Here is an 18,940-nt window from a genome sequence, read left to right on the forward strand (position 1 = left end):
AAACATGTCCTCATAAAGTCCAGTGTACGATGTTCACACGAGTTCGTTCTTAGGCGACCAGATGACAAGAATGTCCAGCAACTGGTGAGTGGGCAAACAGGCACCCAACCAACAGGCTAGGCCTCAGCTGCTGATGCCAACTGCAAGCAGGCAGTCTCCAAGGGCTCTCGGGTCCTCAGCTCCATCGGCCACCAGGGGAGTGTAAGTGACAACCCAATGGAGACACTGCTACTACTCCCTGCGAGGGCTGAAGGGGAGGCTGGCCACCCAAGTGCTGTCAAGGACACAGAGGTACCGGAACTCCCACACATGGTTGGTGGTCATGGGAAAAGGTACAGCCACTGTGGAAAGCCACGCGGACCGTTTCTTTAAAAAGTTCACCCCACGCCTACCACAGAATCCAGCCAGTCTGCTCCTTGACACACACCAAGCAAACTGATAACACAAAGCCACACGCAAAAACGTGTCCATACGGGTCCACACCAGGCTTATCGAATAGCTAAGAACAGGAAACAAAACAGTGCTTATCAGCAGGCGAGAAAGAAAGAAACCGTGACTTATGTGGACTTATGTAGATAGATCGATGTGCCACGGTACGGAGCCGTGATTTCTTTCCTGTGGTTGGGGTGAAAGGCGAACGAGCTCAACAATGTATCACATGCAGTCCCCTCTTCCGCCCCCCCTCCCAGCTCCCCACTTCCATTTGCCCATCTTCCCGGCCCCCCTCTGCCCTCTGGCAAACGCTGCCCGTGTGGTCCTGTGGGGTGACTGTTCTGAGGAGCACGTTTCTCATGGGGTTCCCTGCTCACTTCTCTACTGTTTGGCTGGAAGGTGATCCGCAGGGGTGAGCACAGCTCCGGGTCTGAAGGGGGTCTAAGGGCCGTGTGCTGGGGGTGCTCCCAGTCTCCAGCTGGTCTTTCCTGTGATTTCGAATTCAGCTCCACATTATTCTCCCACTCCGTCCAGGACCACCCACTGTGACCCCATCAGAGCAGTCGGTGGGGGTGGCCTGGCACCATCTAGTTCCTCTGGTCCCGGCTCCGGGAGGCTGTGGTTCACATCGCCGGCCTGCTGGCTCTCGGGGCGCACAGGACAGTTCTCTCCATAACCCCTGGATCCGGAGGGCGGCACTCGAGGTGAGCACCTGCCGGCACACACTGAGCCCCAGTTGGCCGCCGGTCTTCGCCAGCCCACACCACCCACCCCTATGCCAGCCCGAGCATGTCAGCCCCTTGCGAAGTTTCCTTGATCGCTGAGCCAAAGGGATTGCTTAACAGCAGGAGAGCTGGAGCTACAGAATGCTCCCAGCAGCCCAGACCTTGGGAGCTGAGCTGGGCCTTCTGAGAGCCGCTGCCCACCCAGGATGGTCCTGATGTGGGCGGCCCATCTCCCTGGCCCCAACTGGGCCTCTGCAGCCTCTCTGCCCATCCCAGGACCTGCTGAGCGGCTGCCCTGGATGACTATAAGCTCATCCCTCAGCCTGCGGTGCACCTCCAGTCAAGGTCCCTGCCCCCACCCCCAGACACTCAGGAGGGGCCCCGGGACGCACCTGGAGGTCACTTGCACTGGGCGAGTCTGTGCCGAGACTGGCCATACTTCTGGGTGAAGCCAGCTCCACTCCCCCACAGGAGTGGGCTTCACACACAGCTCTGGCCTGCTCCTGGGCGAAGCTAGGGCCTGGCTGTGCAGGGCAGCCAGCTAGGTCAGGGCTCAGCGGGAGGCCCGCAGCTGTGGGGACGGAGATGCCAGGCTGCCGACGCCAAGGACCTTGGTATTGTATCTCTCCTGCAAGGCTGTGACCGGCCTGCTCTGACAGTCCCTGGCCCAGACACCCCAGTGGGGCTGAACTCAGTGGGAACCCACGTGTGTGCAGGGTGGGTCGGTTCTGAAAGGCTTATCCCAGCCCCGACCCCCGCTGGCCTTTCGGAGTGACCCCACACTGCAGATGCAAAGACGGAGACCTGGAGGCCCTGCTGGGGGCTGGGCTATGCTCAATCCTCTCTTGGCGCGAAGCAAGGAGACCTGGTGCCCCAACTGCTGGGCGCAGGGCTGCTAACTAAGAGGGTGGCAGTGTGAACCACCCGGTGGCTCCAGGGTACAAACTACTCCCCCCCCCAAAAAAACCAACAAAAACCAACAAACGGACTGCTCTCGAGTCAATGTCCACTCACAGGGACCCTAGAGGACAGGGTAGAACTGTTTCCGAGACGGTGGCTCTTGACGGAGCTGAAAGCCGCCTGGTGGTTTTGAACAGATGACCTTTAGGTTTGCAGTCCGACACGTAACCACTGCGCCCCCGGGGATCCAGGGCACAAAGACCCGGCCCCCTCTCCCGGAAGAAGCCCACATGACGGGACCGCTCCACTCCAGGTCACCCAGTCAGAGCGGGAGTCCTTTGGGAGGGACAGTCGGACGTTCTCTGAGGCATCTCGGGGGCGGGCTCTGCCCTCTAGTGGTTGGCAGCCGATCTAGCCACCCCTTGGGGCCACTGCTGGCCAACACAGCCCGCAGACAATGCGGGCAGAGGACACGGGACCAGAATGATGGTCCAGCAGAGAGAGACCAGCTCTGGGAGTGTGTGCCCAGGAGCTGAAATTACAGCGGCACCTTGGCTTCCGTTCTACCTCATCGGGAGACTGGAGCAGATTCGGGCTGGCGGAAGGGGCCGTCTGTCCTGGAGAAAACGCAGCCAGCTGTCCCCTCAGCAGGGAGGATGGAGAGACGTGGTTCTGCTCACTGGGGACGGTCTTCGGGACAGAAGATGGCTGGAGAAGGTCACCGTAGCCATGAGGTCAGGGCGGAGGGGGATGACCGCCATGACCTGGGCAGACGCAGTGGCTGCAGTGAGAGGCTCCAGCTCACTCAGATCGGGCACTGCCCCCTCCCGTCTGCCCTGAGTGAAACAAGCAGGGAGCCAAGGAGCATCATGAGACCTGCCACAGGGTGGGCCCAACTGCTGCCACCAGACCCTGGGTCTCTGCATGCCCTCGCGGGTGGGGATGGGGGCCAGCCAGAGGTGGGCAGGCACTTCGACGTCCAGCTCTTCACCCCATCCCCTGGCTGCACTGGTACAGGCCAGTGACTCTCGGGTCCGCCTTCCTCCCTGAGGCGCCTGGCACACGGAGGCACCGGGAACCGGGAATACGTAGCACCTGGTAAGCGATCTCTAGCGCAGCCTGGAGACCACTCCTCAGTTACTGTCTCCGCCCGCCAGTCTCAGTGTCCGCGGACACCGGCCTGCGCAGGGCGGCCGCAGAGAACTTGGTGGACGCAACAAGCACAGACCCCCAGGGTCAGTCAGGCCCGCCTGCCCATCCCTCAGATTCGCCTCTGGGGGCTCTCAAGAGGCCTGGCCGAAGTGTGGCCGGTGGCTTCTGGGCAGATGGCCACCAGGAAACCATTGGGGGCAGCCAGTCTGCTGTCTCCAGGGCTCAGGTGCCGGCTGCTAACAGGAAGGCCGGGGCTTGGAGAAGAGCCGAGTCCTCTGTGACTGAGCAGAGGGCGGAGGGGTGGGGGACTGGGTTGGAATCAACTTGGTGGCAGCAGGTCAGACGTGGCCTACACACACGGAGGTGGCAGGCATCTCAGGGGACAGAAGCTCTCTGATGACAGTGGTGGGGGCAGCCACAAATCTGGTGCTCCCCCAAGTATGCAGGAGCAAGAGGAAGGGCCTCTCCCAGCAGGTGCCCAGCCCTGCTGTGCCCTGTGGCTGCCGCCCTCACACAGGGATGGAGGGGACTGCTGGGAGGCGTGGTCCTGGGAACCTGCCTTATACTGTTTCTGTGTGGCCACACACACATATTCAGGCTAGTCTCTGGAGGCCACGCATAAGTTCATGGTGATTAACATCTTAATGCAATAGCAAGTCATCCACTCATTCACTCCCCTCAACGCAATGATGAGAGCAAGTGGCCAGTTTCAGAGAGTGATCTGGACACTGGGTCACACCGAGTGGGGACAGCCCTCCTGCCCCTCTGCAGCTCTTCTCTTCACACAGACCAGCCCCCCCTACCCCGCCCCCACTCCCTGTGAGCCCTGAGAACAAGGGACATACTGGGATCCCTGGTCTGGGGCCTGCTTGGTGCATGGCCTGAGCTGGCACCTGGTGGGTGAGCTAGGGTCTGTCTGGAACCCTTTCCTCTCGGTGTCCCCACGGTGGAGGCATGCCCCGCCCCCAGCTCTGAGCATCAGTCCCCAGTGGCAGGTGAGCCCCTCAGGCACAGGTGTTTCGACAGGCTGCACCCCGGCCGCCCGCAGTCTCCCTGCTCTGCAGCAACAGAATAATCCCCCCCAAGACCAGTCTCCCGTGACGGTCCCCTACGGCAATTTAAAAATGGAACGAATGCTAATAATAATTTGACTAAATTTAGGTGTTCCCTTAGGCAGCTGATTAAATTTCATGAACTCCTTTTCTGACTCCCAGCCGAGTGTTTCCCCCACCCCCTTCCCCTGGACCCTCATGTGCTGTTGCCAGGTGCCATCTGGGTCCTCTGACTCACAGGGACCCACAGAGCGAAACGCCGCCCAGACTGGCACCAGCCTCAGTGGTTCTCATGTATGAGCCCGTGGCTGTAGCCTGTGTCCGGCCCTCTACTGTACCAAGCACGATGTCCTTCTCCGGGGACTGGTCTCTCATCTGTGAGATGAGGTCTCGCCCTCCTCGCCTCTAAGGAGCGCCATGAGTGTACCTCCTCCAGGACAGGCGTGTCTGTGCTTCGACATGCGGGTGAGTGAACTCCCTCGGAGTCAGGGCTGGCCTCCCCCGGGCAGTGGGTGCCTGGGTGAGGGTTACTGGACAAACGGACACAGGACAGTTTGCCAGGAGGTCATGCCTGACTCCTGAGGTGTCCTCACGTGCAGGACGTTCTGGGCTGAGGTTTTCAGCAGTGGTCACCAGGCTTTTCTTTGGAAGGGCATCTGGGTGGGCTGGAACCATCATCCTTGGGGCTCCCAGTTGAGCCCTTAACCCTGTGTGCCACTCAGTCAGAGGCTTATCCCTGTCCACCCCCACCCCCCATCCCCAGGCCCTCCTCACAGGGACCACCAGGCCCTGCACGCTGGAAGGGATAGTCACTGTGGCCACGGCACACCCAGTGACCCAGAGCATGTGCGTCCAGGGTGGGGTGGGAACCCAGGGGCTGGGCACTGGGGGGCTGGAGGACTGCTGTTTGTTCTGACCCGTGCTCCCTCAAACCGCCACCATGAAGAATAATCAAAGTACGAGAACCCAAGAGCAAACAGAATGGTGCATTTGCTCCCCAGTTTGTTCCCCAGTCGGAAGCCGCACACAGATACCCCACACCGCCTCTCCGCCAGAGGGACACCCTCCCTTGCTTCCTGCCTCCCCTGCTGAGGCACCTCTGCCTCCATCCCACTGCTGGGCCTTTGCCTCCTCGGCCTCATTGCAGGTGGCCTGGCAGTGACTCTGGGCACTTGGCACAGCTCGGCAGACCAGGCTGGTGCCCCCAGCAAAGGACAGTCTCAGAGCAACCTAGCGCTCACCCAACCAGGGAGCACAGGGCTGGGAGGCTGCTTCCGCTGCTCCCCCAGATGGCAGGGTCGCCCTTCCCCACGAACCTGCTGAGAAAGCCTGGGCTTCCCGCACGTGCCCTGCCCTGTGGCGGGTCTACCAGGGAGGGGAAGAGGGTGCTAGCGTACCAAGGGCCACAGCCTCCAGGCTACCACGTTTGACTGCCAACCGAAAGGACAGGGGCTCAAGTCCAGCCAGAGTAGCTTGGAAGAAAGTCCTGGCAATCAACCGACAATGAGCCATGGAAGACCCCAGGGTGGCTGATCTGCTGTGACAGACCCGGGCACCCGACTTGTGGATTCCGGGGCACCCGGTTGTCCTTTATGGAGACGGTGTGGGTGCCTCCCTTGCAGTAATGTCTCCACGACAAGATGGGGGGTGGGGGGAGGGCAGATACCCTCATGGCTTTTTAATGATTTCTTTTAAATGACACAAAGACCTCCAGAAGCAAACAGGCATTAAGACATTAAAAATTTCTTTTTCTTTTTCCCACTGCCACCAAGTCAATTCCGATTCACGAACACCCATCAGGGCGGGGACTTGCCCCGTGGTGTTCTCAGCCGTCAATCTGTACAGAAGCAGACAGCTGGATCTGTCCGTCATGGAGCCGCTGGTGGGCTCTAACCGCTGGTATAGCGCCCAGCTGTGCAATGCTTAGTCCGCTGCGCTACCAGGCTCACAGAAGCAGCAGCTAGGTGAACATGCCTACAGAAATGCAGTCAGAGCTCGTGGGACAAAGATCTGAGAGGTCACACGATTCCCAGCCTGTGGACTCGGCCATGATTCGTTTTCTGCATCGTGAGAGCTGGGAGGTCTGCAATACAAAAGGCAACTTGGCCCCCATCACCAGCAGTCTTGACTTATAAATGGCTGCACGTGTCTGATTCCAGTTCTGATGATCAAGAAGCAGGGGAATGAAACGCAGGCCTCCGCTGAGCCCAGGGGCCACACAACCCCATTCACGTGCCATGGGCACAGTTATGAGAGCCAGCCGGCTGTGCTGAGCTCGTGAGGCCTCTCCCTTCCCCGGTGCCTTCCTGCCGCTGCAGGTCGGTGTGCTTCCTGACAATGCCCCTGGTGCTGCAGCCCGGAATGCTTCCACAGCTGACTTTTGGTGAAATCCACAATATCACCTGGAAGCCCCATGTGTCTGCGTGTGTGCATATACCTACACGAGACCTGTGTGTGTGCATGCACATATATGCGGGGGCTTTGAAACGTTTCTGGAAAGACTATTATTTTTTCATTCCGTTTTCCAACTTTTGGAAGCCCTTTTGTCTACAATGATATTGTCTTCTTGTGTAGCTACACATCAAACCTGTGGGCACACACATAGACAGCGGACCTCTGCGTGCATGGTGCGCATGTGTACCCACTGACGCTGAGTGTGCACACATGTATATATTGAGCGTTTGTGTGCATGCACATATGATCAGTGTGCTTGTGTGTAGACACACTCATTCATATTGTTGTCCCCAACAGAGCTCAGATCTTGGAGGCAGCATTTTGACTCAGTCTGGGGTGGGCGGGGTGGGGTAGAGGGGCTGACCCTCCAGGTGGGCAGGCACAGACATGCCCATTGTAGTACATAGAACGGCAAGCCCACGGAAGTGCCCACCACAAATCGTGTGCGGGCATTAGCAATGCTGGCCAGAGCTGGAATGCTGGGTAGGAAATGAATAGCGAGTGAACAGGAGACTTCACACAATCCCAGGGGAAGTGTAACCAGTCCAGGCCCCTCCGAAAAGCAGCAGCCACATCCTGTGTGTGCAGCCCCAGGAGGGACTTACACAAGCACACCACACTGGCATGCCAGAGCAGCCATGGCCACCCATAACCACGCCTCCTCCGCCAGGAGACCAGGAAAAGCTGGGGGTGCCCAGCCACCAGTGCTGAACATTCTGATCAAGGAACCAGCAGGTGCATCCTGTTCAAGAGGGGGGAATGTGAGACTGAACCTAACATTTTCATGGTTTCCAGACTTACTGTTGGGATTGGAGGAGCCCCCAGATCCATCACTGTGAGGGAAAAAATTTTTCAATCCACAAAGCCAAAAACCAAAGCAACGGCTTGACTAAAAACCACAAAGATCTTTAAACGGCTTCTTGGCTTAATGCGTAAAGAACGCTTGTGCCGAGCACTGCGCTCTCCTAAAGCCGCTGTCAGCAGGAGCCCAGATTTCCCCGAATTTCTCTCAGGACGATGTGTCGCTTTTATAATTAGCACAAAACAACACCGAACTCAAAAATCCCGGCGCTCCAACCGTCTTCGCCGGCACGGAGTACAGCCCAGGCAGCCAGCAGGCAAGGGAGGCCAGTGGGTCAAAGGCGGCAGCCAGCTGCTCCTTGGAGCCCGGCACCCACTAAAGGTGGGGCCTGGCACCTCCCTCCACCGGGCACCAAGTTCCCTCACTCAAGTTCTTCTTTGACCTTTGACTCGGGCGCCCACGTTGTCTCCTCCCTCCGCAAAGGGAGGCAGTCTCAGTGCCCGACGACACTTTTATCACCTGCAGCGGAGGGCTGAGCTTACAGCAGCGGTTCTCCACCTCCCTCATGCTGTGACCCTTTCATACAGCTCCTCATGTGGTGGTGACGCCCAATAGTAAAATTATTTTCGTTGCTACTCATCCCTGTCATTTTGCTACTGTGATGAATCAGGCAACCCCTGTGAAAAGGTCATTCGACCTCCAAAGGGGTTGTGACCCACAGGTTGAGCACCACTGGCTTAAAGCAACAGGCATCCAAACTCAAGGTGTTAGGGGACCTGGGGGAGAACCCCACCAGCATGTGCTCCACTGGGGGTCCCAGGAACTCCTTGACTTATGACCCCACCACTCGGATCTCTGCCTCCGCCTTCACATGGCTACCTCCCCTGCCAATACACACACACACACACACACACACACTGGCGTGCCTCTGTCCCTCTTCTTGTAGGGTGATCCTCAGTGCCCTGGACGTCCTGTTTCCATCCACTCCAGCCACGTCTGGCTGCAGTGTCCGTCCTCTGCGTGTGGGACCCTACCGTCTGCAGCAGAGAGCGTTTCTCCTTCTGCTCGGTCACCACGCAGGGACTCCTAGTTCATTTTCTTGTCCTGTTGCCCGGCCCCGACTTCAACACAAAACTGGGTAGGAGCGGGGACCACGGGCATCCCTGTCCGGTTCCATCCGGCTCCTCCTCCCCAGGCTCTGGATTCCGGTCCACTGTGGTCGCCTGGGGAGCCCCTGTGGCAGGTGGTCACGTGTGGGGCTGCTACTACATGGACTAAGGTGGGCCCGACCCACGCGCCATGGTATGTATGTCTATATTTTAAGTAAGCATTTTGGTTGTTTTTGGTTAAAGAAAAACGGGCTTTCCGAGAGCGACAGGTGAACTGGTCAGGAGCAAGCAGGGTGCGGGCTCCCCACAGCTCTTGCGCTGACCCCCAGGGGCAATGGGAGGGGTTTCTGGGCAGGCAATCACCCTGGGGCGGGACCGCACAGCCACTGGTGGGGCAGAGGGGTTCCAGGGTGAGGTGGGGGTGGGGGCAGCAGCCCTCCTTTGGTCACTGGATTGGTTGGAGGGATGATTCCACTTGTAAGGAGCTGGTGTGGCTCATTCAGTTGGATTCCGAAATTCCAATCAGGAAATTGGCTTTCTCTGGCCCAGCCATCACTTTGTTTTTCTTGGAATGAATTAGAAGGAGGTCACTGGCTTACCCGGTGCTCCGTGCCTTCCAGGTGAAGCTGTGCACCAGGCGGGCACACTTCGTGGTGCTGGGACGGGCCACGGCGCTCTGATGGTCACGCCTTCCCTGTGCACCCCATGACCCCTGGCAGGCACAGCCCTCTGCAGCTGGGGCAGGCTTCGTCCACCTCTGCCCTGCCGGAGCATCCCATTGAGATGGCCCCATGGAGGCCCCGTGGCCCTCCATTGCTGGAGACACGGGTGAGAACTGGCCATGGGAAACCATGCGTGTGGGAGCCATGCGTGTGGATCACGGCGCTGGAGAAGGCTCTTCAGAACACCAGGGGCTGCGGACAGGACCAGCAAGCATGTCTCGGAAGGAGTCCGGCCAGCATGCTCTTGAGAGGGGGGAGGGCAAGACTGTCTCACATGCTTTGAACGTGTGGTCAGGAGAGACCCGTCCCTGCAGAAGGACATCGTGCGTGGTGCAGTGGAGGGGGCAGCGAGAGAGAAGGCCCTGGCGGGATGGATGGACATGGCGGCTGCAGCCACGGGCTCAAACGTGAGGGCCACGCTGAGGCCGGCGCAGGGCTGGGCAGTGGTGTTTCGCTCTGCTGGGCACGTGGTCGCTGTGGGTCGGAACCAACACAATCACACCCGACGACAAGAAACGATGCCTGGCGGCTCCAACCGTGTGCCCTCCATCTGGATGTCGGGGCTCCAGCCCCCCACCCGTGCCCAGGAGAGCCCTGGCACCCCATTCCCTGTGAGGGTGACAGCCTGTGTCCCCGCTCTCTGCCACTCCCGGGGTCACTGCGGGGTGGACTGTCCTGCGGGGTGGACTGTCCTGCGGGCAATGGGCTTGTCTTTGAAAAACAGTTCCTAATGTGGCAGGGCTGCCTCACCATGCTTTCCACCACAGGGACGCCCCTTCCAGACGAGGGCCCTTCCCGAGGCAAGGCTGCCGGTTCAAAACCACCAGCTGCTTTGTGGGAGAAGGGAAAGGCGTTCTGCTCCCACAGGGGCAGGTCTCCCTGTCCCCCAGTGTCCCTGTGAGTCAGCGGCAGGTCACTCAGTGTGCTGAAGATGCCCTTCCCAGAAGCCGAAGGCCTGTGCCTAACAGATTCTGGTGATGGGGCCAAGTGACTGTGCCCAAGAAGCAGGACAGTCTAAGCCTGATGGCCCTGGTGTGGAGTCACCCCAGACCCCTTCTCAGAGGACACAGCTCCTGGGGGGTGGGCTGATCCTCCTGGTGTCCCTGATGCAGTGCTTCCCTCTCCCTCCCCAGGTGCCCCCAGCAGCCCTGAGACCGGGTGGGGGTGGGGGAGTCCAGGCCAAAACCTTGGTGTGTTTTTCGGAGGTACAGCCCACCCTAACAGGTGCTAAATGCTATTTAGTAGCTAGTTCATATTCCCTGTGAAAACTCTCGAATTGCATGCGAGCCCCTCCCCCTCAGGGTCCTAGGGGACAGGCAGCTGGCCCAGGGCTCGTAGCTGGGCTTGTCCCCACACCCCCCACTCCCAGGCCAGACGTAGGGCTGACGTCCCGCCATCCCGCTGCCAATCGAGGCTGGGACATCAAATTCGGAGTGTGCCAAATTTCACAGAGCCAAAACCTCGGTGGGGACACCTCATTGAAATGGAAAGCAAGAGTTTCCAGAAAGTCACTCCTCCCGAGGAAACCTCTGCCAGGTGGTGGGGGGCGCCAGCCCGGCACCCAGAAGAGCTCAGTTCCCCTTGGAGAGGTCCCGGCGTGCTGAGGACGCTGCACCTGCCACCCATCACGGCAGAGCGGATCAGAAAGCCCTGGCTTTGGTCGGCGCCCAGTCCACTCTGCTCTGCGGGACCTGCCGGCCAGCTCTGCCCTCCTGCCCGGTGATAGCAGCCGGGCCGTGGGGCCTCTGTGGGCCATCCCAATGGAAAGCAGGTCACCAGGCCTTTCTCCCCGGTGGGGGTGGGTGGGCTCTAGTCTCCCCGTCGGTGGGAGGTTCAAGGAAGCAGCCTTTAACTGGCTGCCACGGAAAGCGGGAGGCTCACAGCACGCACGCCGAGGGCCTATCAGGAGGCCCTGCGGGAGTGGGCAGTGACCACTTCGCTGGCCGTCAGGGAAGGCTGAGGACTCGAGTCCCCCTGAGGCTGGTGAAAGACCGGCTGGGGTCTCCCTCAGAGAAGCCCACGGCGCGAGGGTCTTCTCACGCGTGGGACCCCGCCATCCTGGGGAGACTGATGGAGGGGGCATTTCCTCCAAACAAGCAGCTGGAGAAGCCAGCCCCACCTGGTGCCCAGAGAGGCTGGACGGGCAGCTCCTTCGGGGTGTGTAGGTGCTGGATGAGATGTCCTCGCTCAGGGAAGGGCTGGGCCACCCCCATCTTGGAGACTGGCATCTCAAGTTTCTGTCAGGTAGGGGGGTGTCAGGCCGCGTGGAAACCCTGGGCAACATGGGAGGTGCCACCCTGTCAACAGGGAAGGCCAGCTGGCTGAAGGCGAGGCCGACAGCTGGACCCCAATGGAGCCGGGCCCTTCCCAGGGCAGGCCAGCTCAGCCCAGGTGGGCGTCAGGCAGGGTGGGCGCTGGCAGCTGTTAACAGGGTGGCCTGGAGGGCAGCTGCAGATCGTTATGGGTTGACACCCCTTCCCTAGAAGGACCCTGCTACACATCCAGAGAGAGGGGCCGGCAACCTAAGCTCTAGTGCCCTTGAAGTGCCCTTGTCTGAACACAGTCATTGGTCAACACCAGACTAGCTTGGGATGGGGTGGGGCTCAAGCCAATCCGCACAAAACCAGCCAGAGGAGGAAGCGCAGGGGGTGGCGCACACCCTGGCGGGGGGTGGGGGTGGGGGTGGGGCCCTCACCCAGAGCCTGCAGAGGGCTGGGATGGAGGGTGCAGGACCCAGGCAGCACCCTGGGCTCAGACCTGCCTTCCAGCCCTGTGAGACAAGCCTCTGTCCGGGGAACACGTGGATTGTGTTGCTTCGTGATGGCAGACCCCGGACGGGGGCCATGTCCACCGCGGGCAGACCACGGCCTGAGGGGAGGAGGTTGGGCTCCAGTACCAGGCAGGATGTGGAGCAGGAGACCCAGAGCCCCTCTGCTGGCCGCGTCCCCCTAGACCAGCAGTTCTCAACCTGTCGGTTGAGACCCCTTTGGGGGTCGAACGACCCTTTCACAGGGGTCGCCCAATTCATCACAGTAGCAACATGACAGTGATGAAGTAGCAACGAAAATAATTTTATGGTTGGGGGTCACCACACATGAGGAACTGTCTGAAAGGGTCACAGCATTAGGAAGGTTGAGAACCTCTGTCCTAGACTATGAAGGGCATTGTCCAGGGACGACTTCTGTGTGTGTGGGAGGGGTGGGGCAAGCAGGAGTCCTGCCTTTTTAGACATGGGAAGGTTGAGTAGTGGGTGGGGCTAGGTATTCCCATGACACCCACCTCCCGAAAATCAATCACCTTGCACGGGGACCTAGAGCGACCGGGCCGTGTTGTCCCCAGACTCAGGTGCATCACAGGCCCGGGCAACCAGCAAGGCCTTTACGTTAACGGGCTTCCGTGGGGAGATAGGGGGCCTCAGGGCGTGGGCTCTGGACCAGCCCGTACCCTGACCCTGACCCTGCACTGCCCTTTCCCACGCCCATCAGGGAGTGGTGTGCAGGGGCTGTACCTGGGCCCTCCTCCAAACCAGGCTGGCAGGTCTGGTGGCACCTGCTCCTTGAGCCCCGGGGCCTGACGCTGCCCCGTGAGGGCTTGGAGTCTCAATTACAGCTGGCCCGCCCACCAGGACAGAGCCAAGAGCCACCAATCAGAGCTTCTCAGTGCCCAGAAGATGGGTGAGAGTCACCTTCTCCAGTGCCGCTGGGAAAACCTGGTCTCTGGGTCAAAATCTTGGCAGGTTCTGGAAGCTTCTCTCCAGTTTGGCTGGCCTCTGCAGGGCCCAGTCCCTCCATGGCTGGGTCCCCTAGTTTTCCTGCTCAGCTGCTCCGAGGTGAGTCGTGGGCACTGAGCAGTGTGCTGAGAATAGGTGTCCACTGCCCAGGATGGGGACAGGAGCAGGGCTCAGCTCCCCCTGCCCATGGGAAACTGAGCACCAGGAAGTTTGTCTGTGGACCAACTCCCAACATTCACACGTGAAGGAGTCTGGGAGGCCAAGGCCCCGGTGGAGGGAACCTTCACGTTTGTGGGCTGGAGATGGGTCCCACTCACATTCTCACGATGTCCCTCCCTGATAAGGCCAAATCTACAGTGCTGTTTGCAAACAAATGGTTGCTCACTATACTCTTGGAGGTCAACTGCTTGAAGGTTGTCTGCCATCTAAGGCAATCAGGCCCTATTGTCTGTCCCACCCTGAGTAGGGCCCGCTCCCTTCTGATAGGGATCTTGGCTCGCTCCCCTGGAGGAGAGCTCAAAGACACCTGAGGTCAAACCCGCTCAGGACGACCCAGGCTAGGCTGCCAGCTTCACTCTGGAGCCCGCCCACCTTGTGACGTAGATGCCTTCCTGTCACCTGTGTGCCCCTAGTGCCTCCCCTTCTTATCATGTGCACACCCCAGCTCATCCCCCTCCTGTTTCGTGTATGCCTATTGTACAACCCCTTCCTGTTGCATGTGCTTACCGTGACCTGCGTGCCCCAGATTATATAAATGCGTGAGATCACATTACTCCCTCTCTGCTCGGACCTGGAGGTCCCGGAGGTGAGCCCTTGCATGCTTCACCTTGTCTGATTCTCTTTAATGCTCTCCTCAATGACCCAACTGCCCCTTGGACCCACTCGGTGGTGGGGAGGCTGGGCCCCCACACCTGCCCGCAGAGAAGCAGGCCCTGTGTGGCGGTCCCTAAGCCCTGGTCAGTGCTCGGTCCCTAAGGGCATTTCAGTCAGCCCAGGCAGAGGTGGGAGGTGCCAGCGTCCCAGCTGGCCTGAGGTGCCCACAGCGGGCAGCCCTCCATCAACCACAGCCCCATGGTTTCCCAGCATTCCAAGTTCAAGGGCACTGCTGGACGGGAGAGAGAAATAGCAGGTCCTTTCCACCAGCAGGTGGTGCTTTTGCAGCGAGGGGTCCTGACAGCCCTGCTGTGTGGTCCTGAGTCACTTCCACACTCATGGGAAGTAGAAGTGGGGTCCAGAGGGGAAGGCGAGCCTGGGACTGGATCAGGAGCCCGGATGGTACAGTGGTTCTGCCTCTAACTGCACGGGCCGCAACCCCTAGCCGCTCTGGGGGAGAAAGAAGGGCTTTCTCCTTCCGTACCGAGTGGGCCTGAGAAGCCCCCAGTGGCTGTCTGCCCTATCTTACAGGGCTGCTCTGAGCCGGCAGGGGTTCAACAGCAGCAAGGACGTTTTTTTTTCGTTGGTTTTCCTACTTTATCAAGTACAACGTCCTTCGCCCAGAATAGAAAACCATAGACCCCTGGCCCTATGAGAACAGGGGCAACATTCTTGAACAAAATTCTAACAGGTAGAATTCAGTAAAGCGTTTTTTAAGAAATGACACGAGCTAGTTAACGTTTATTGTGCCAGCCTGGCCAATGAACACGTGTGGGATTCATTGAAAGGCGGAGAGATAAACGGCGGGGCGAGCCTCGCCTTTCTTGTTTCTTGCTCTTTGATCATCTACCAGTGTGCAATTGCCTTGCTTGTTCTGTGCCTCAATTTGCAAGCTACGCTACCTAACCCGTTGACTGTGTCGCTGTGATTTGAGATTCCTCCATGACCTGCTTCGCCACATTATTGGAATTTACATCTCTTGAGTTGGGGACTGTCGGACCCTGTCATCTGGCCGACTGTTGGTGACCTGCCTTGCTGGCCTGTGCCTAAATGGCTAACATAAATGGCTCTACGGAGGATAGCCTAAATAGCGCTGCAGAGGACTCCCGGCGGCCCTCAAGACTTGAAGGACTGCCAGTGTCTCACAACTGTCTCATGGGAGTGAGTTGCACTGAGCCATTTGTACTGCTTTATAATTTAATTTACTGTTTATTTCTTATGTTACACATCTATCTATCTGTATAAATATAGATAAAATTATTAGCATTCTGGTTTTGTTTCTCTAGAGAACCCTGTCTAACACAACACATCACGGTCAGGTGAGACTTCTGGCTGGCATGTGAGGCTGGCTCAATATGAGATAAACAACCCGTGTGACCCATCACATCGCTAAAACAAGGAGAACGGACCATGATTGTATCAGTTGGTGCAGAGAAGGCATGCTTAACAAAAACAAAAACCTCCACTCACTAACGAAATCAAAGGCACCCAAAGTGGCCAAAAAGAGAAGTGAAACTCTGCTTGCAAATGATATGATTTTGTAGACAGAAAACACAAAAGACGATTTAAAAACCCCCGCTATTCATTGAACATTTTGGCAATGTATCAAACTATGAAACCAACATACAGAAACCAATGACTGGAATTCTTGTCTATTTAGGAAGAGATTTCTGAAAAGGGAAACATTTAAAAGACACACTTGAAATAACCACCCCGAAGATGAAATGCTTAGAAAGGACCCTAACCAGAGACACAAAAGACTTGGGCAAAGACCACTGCACACACAGCGTGACTACAGATACCCAGAGAGCCGGTGAGGGAATGTGTCGAGTCCATGGATAGGAAGACTTGGCCTCGCGAACAAAAGCAATCTGCAAATGCAGCGCAGTCCTGTGCAGATCCCAGTGCAATTCCTCAGAGAAGTGGAGAAACTAAGCACTAACTCTACATGGAAGGAAAGGAGACTGTGGTAAGCACAGCACTAAGGAGGCAAAACAAAGCCGAGAACTCCCACCCTCCGATTTAACGACCTCTCACACACAGCCTCGGCAATCAAAACAGCTTATTGGTACAGCACCTGACACGCCGACCAGTGGATGAGACCAGGGAACCCGGGAACCAATCAAAAGCCTATGGACACCGAATTTTTGATAAAAGACTAAATTAAAACACATTACGTGAAGGGGAGTTTTTTCAACAGAGGGTGCTGGAGAAGTTGGGTCTCCACCCACTGAAGACGGAAACAGGATCCCCATCGCACACCATATACAAAACAAACTCAAGATGGATTAAAGATTTAATGTAAACGCTAGAAATATAACAATCATGACCGACAAACTTAAGGGGCTTAATCCAAGGGACAAACATACTACTAACGTAGCGAACCGAGCCTAAAAACACAACATTTGTGTGCACAAAAGACGTCATCACCAGAGTAAACCGAAAACCCACAAATTGGTGGTGAGGGGGGAGACCCCTTTTGGCATTGACATATCAGAGAAGGGGGCAATCCTGGAAATCTTTTAAAAAAAATTAAAAAAAAGAAAAGAAAATTCACAACACCTCAATAGTAAATAATCCAATATAAAAATGGGCAGAAGACATGACCTGACAATTCACCAAAGACAGCATCCCGGCGGTCAACAGCACATGAAAGAGGTGCCTGTGATCACCAACTGCAAGAGAAATACAAATTTAAACAACTGTGAGATACCACTTCCCACCTGCCTGAGAGCAAGCTCAAAACAAAACAAAAAAACAGATTCTGGAGGGAGGGTGGAGAGATGGAGTGGGATTGTGCCTCGTTATGAGACAGAGTGTGGTGCTTCCTTAAGCTAACAGGAAGAGAAATACCCTATGACCCAGTGCCCTCTCTGCTTGGCTTATGCCCCAAAGAACCAAACTCCAGCAGATAGATGAGGGGGTGTGCCCCAACCCCTGGAATTCTTTCTGAAAGCTCTGTACTTAATTTTTTTTTACAAAACAACCGTATTGCCTTCAAAGTCCTCTCCACGACACATAATACATCTGTCAAATCTGCAATTCCATTCTTGGAAACATTTTTCAAGCTCATCTGTTTGGATGGCTGACAGCACCTCCCTTGCTTTTTTCTTCGCCTCCTCTGCTTCGTCACATCGCTGTCCTTTCATGTCCCTCTTCAGTCACAGAAACAAAAAGAAGTCGCGCAGGGTGAGGTCAGCACAATAGAAGTGCTGGTTTTTGCCCAAAACTGCCAGAATGAGATGGCTGCGTGAGCAGGTGCATTGTCCTGGTGGCAAAACCAGTCCCCCGCCTGCCACACATCAGGCTGTTTTTGTTGCACACCGTCACACAATCTTTGCAGAACCTCTAAAGAGAAAGCTTGATTAACAGTCTGGCCTGATGGAATGAACTCCAAATGCACTCATTATAGGTCAACATTTTTGTCCGTTAGGGAAGCCGACAGACGTCCAGAATAAGGTTTGTCCTCAACGGACATCTCACCTTTCTTGAGATGCGAAAACCCCTCTTACACGTTTTTCCCACGGTGCTGTCCTTGTAAGCTGTGTTCAACATCACAGCAGTCTCTGCACATTTTTTCGGAGTAGGAAACAACATCCGCAGCCGCACGCGCCATTCTCTTAAATCGGCCTTCACAAAAAATGAGGTTCAAGCGAAACTGCTTTTACAAAAAAAGTCACTGTGACCAGAGAGGACCTTCCCAGGAGACGCCACTGGGTGCACTAACTAGAGTGAGTTGCTCGATGTTCAAATGCATACTACGAAAGCTCTTCTCTGCCTGGTGCAATTCCATATGGGGGTGGGGGTACCCCTTCATATGCACACCCATGTTTATCCCAGATCTTGGCAAAATAGCAAAAAATGGACCATGAATGCTCCCCTCTCTGGAGGAATTGGGATCAATCAATAAACCCTGATACAGGCTCGCAGGTGAGCACTATGCAGCTAAGAAAAAGACCAAACGGCCAAACACAACACGGGCAAATTCGTCAGAGCATGTGATCAGCAAATCAGTCAGTCATGAGAGCCCGTGATAAAAGGAAACACAATACAAACGGCTCTCCCACCCAAAGAAGCAGACTTTGAAGGCTACGGCCCGGCTGCTGTGGAGGGGACGAAAGAGGGGGCCAGGGATAAAAAGCACGATGTCCTTCCCCAAGACCCCCTGGTCCTGCTGAGAGAATGTCCGCAGTACAGGGACGGAGTCTCTTGCTTTAGGAACAGTCTAGCCGTACGTCCTCCAATCCTTCATTCTTCTCACAGCCGATACGGAAACCTCTTCACACCACCATAATCCAGCGGTTCTCAACCTGTGGGTCGCGACCCCTTTGGGGTTCAAACGACCCTTTCACGGGGGTCGCCTGATTCATAACAGTGGCAAAATGACCGCGATGAAGTAGCAAGGAACATGATTTTATGGCTGGGGGGTCACCACACATGAGGGACTGTACGAGAGGGTCTCAGCATTAGGAAGGCTGAGAACCACGGGTGGCTCTAACCCAAAGGCACCAGCTCTCACGCCTTCCACATTCACTGCCCAGCTCCCATACGCAGCAGGCACCTGAAAATACAACCTGGCTCTTTCAGCACTTCAAAGGTTTTTTGTTTTTTTTTTAGCAGGGTAGCCCCCTATCATATACATCACCCGATTTCTTGGCTGCTGCTTCCACGGGCATTGATTCGGAACGTAAATACATGAAACAAAAACCTCGACGGCTTCAACGTCTTCTCCATTGGTCCCAGGCAGATTACGGTCCGGTGGCAAGGAGCTTTGCTGTCTTGACGTTGACGTAGGGTCCACACTGAAGGTCTTTGTGCAGACAGCCTCTTCTTTCTCCCTTGGAGCGGCTGGTGGCTTTGAACCACCAATCTTGTGGTTTAGCAGGGCCACCATCTCCCGACAGTGACACCAGAGCTCCTGCTAATGTTCTGGCCCCGTGTAAACTGTCTGAACCACTCGGGGTCCGCAGCAGTCTTTACAGCCTGCCT

At 56.7% G+C, this 18,940-nt stretch overlaps 1 protein-coding gene across 2 annotated transcripts in view; it reads right to left on the bottom strand.

The window, feature by feature from the left end:
- TBC1D16 (TBC1 domain family member 16) overlaps window positions 1-18,940 on the bottom strand; it is a 50,805-nt gene that overhangs the window by 18,262 nt on the left and 13,603 nt on the right. The gene's annotated exons all lie outside the window — the stretch shown is intronic.

The sequence above is a fragment of the Echinops telfairi genome, unplaced genomic scaffold (genome assembly GCF_000313985.2).
Source record: "Echinops telfairi isolate 266 unplaced genomic scaffold, ASM31398v2 ScPeMD7_7458;HRSCAF=8496, whole genome shotgun sequence".
NCBI classification, from domain to species: Eukaryota; Metazoa; Chordata; class Mammalia; order Afrosoricida; family Tenrecidae; genus Echinops; species Echinops telfairi.